Source organism: Rutidosis leptorrhynchoides, chromosome 9, assembly GCF_046630445.1.
Source record: "Rutidosis leptorrhynchoides isolate AG116_Rl617_1_P2 chromosome 9, CSIRO_AGI_Rlap_v1, whole genome shotgun sequence".
Classification (NCBI taxonomy): domain Eukaryota; kingdom Viridiplantae; phylum Streptophyta; class Magnoliopsida; order Asterales; family Asteraceae; genus Rutidosis; species Rutidosis leptorrhynchoides.
The window spans coordinates 69,314,810-69,316,493 of NC_092341.1; positions in this window are offsets into that span (position 1 = coordinate 69,314,810).

Below are 1,684 nucleotides of genomic sequence, written 5' to 3' on the forward strand. Positions count from 1 at the left end.
AAATTAAACCTGCATCTAGCAGTTTAATAATCTCTTTCTTAACTACATCTTGCATATTAGGATTTAGTCTTCGTTGACGTTGCACATACGTTTTATGACCTTCTTCCATAAGGATTTTATGTGTGCAATACGAAGGACTTATTCCTTTAATATCATGAATCTTCCATGCAATGGCTGGTTTATGAGCTTTCAACACAGAAATGAGTTGTGATTTCTCATTTTCAGTAAGAGAAGACGATATTATTACAGGTAATTTAGATTCACCATGTAAATAAGCGTATTCCAAATGGTTTGGAAGTGGCTTTAACTCTAATTTCGGAGGTTCTTCTATCGATGATTTGTATCGATATCTGTCTTCTTCTTTTAGCATTTGAATTTCTTCTGTTGTTGGTTCATATCCATTAGCTATAAGTGTAGCTAACATTTCAGCTTCATCAATTGGTTCATTACCTTCTCCTAAAGAACATTCTCCTGTTCCTTGTAATTCTGGAAATTCTTCTAATAATTCTGCTTTGAATATAATAACATGTATCATCTGCAGATTGTGGTTGTTGCATTGCTCTATCAACTGAAAAGGTAACACTCTCATCCTCTATACTTAGGGTCAATTTCTTACCGAACACGTCTATCATTGCTTTAGCCGTGTTTAAGAATGGTCTTCCTAATATGAGAGGAACTTGAGAATCTTCTTCCATGTCCAAAACAACAAAATCTACTGGAAATACTAAAGTACCAACTTTAACTAGCATGTTCTCCATTATCCCTCTAGGATATTTTATTGATCTATCGGCTAGTTGTAAGCTTATTCTGGTTGGTTTCAATTCTCCAAGGTCTAGTTTAGCGTATAGTGAATACGACATTAGATTTATACTAGCACCTAAGTCTGCCAATGCTTCTATTGAACTAAGACTTCCCAGAAAACATGGAATTGTGAAACTTCCTGGATCAGATAGTTTTTCTGGTATCTTATTCAACAGCACTGCTGAACAATTAGCATTCATGGTAACAGCCGAGAGTTCTTCCATTTTCTTTCTATTTGAGATAAGATCTTTCAAGAATTTAGCATATCTAGGCATTCCTGAAATCACATCAATGAAAGGAAGATTTACATTTATCTGTTTAAACATATCCAAGAATTTGGATTGCTCGGCTTCAAGTTTCTCTTTCTTCATTTTACTCGGGTAAGGAAGTGGTGGTTGGTATGGTTTAACATAAGGTTTAGCCTTAACTGTGTTATCTTCATTAACCTTTTCAACTACCGGTTCTTTTTCCTTATCTTGATCAGGTTGTGGTTCTTGTGGAGTAGGAATAGCTTCATCAGAAGTTACAGGTATTTCAGGTGGTTTAAGTGTTGTACCACTTCTTGTGGTAATGGCTTTAGCTGTTTCATTCCGGGGGTTAGCATTTGTATCACTAGGTAGACTTCCCGGTTTTCTTTCACCTATTAACCTTGCTAGGTTACTTACTTCTTGTTCCAGATTTTGAATAGAAGCTTGTTGATTTCTAAATGCTTGAGCATTTTGTTCATTAGTTTGTTTCTGAGATGTGAAAAATTGCGTTTGAGTTTCAACTAGCTTCGTCATCATATCTTCTAAATTCGGCTTTTTATCATCGGTTTGTTGTGGTGGTTTGTTTTGAAAATTAGGTCTTTGCTGATTGTAATTATTATTGGATACTTGTTGAT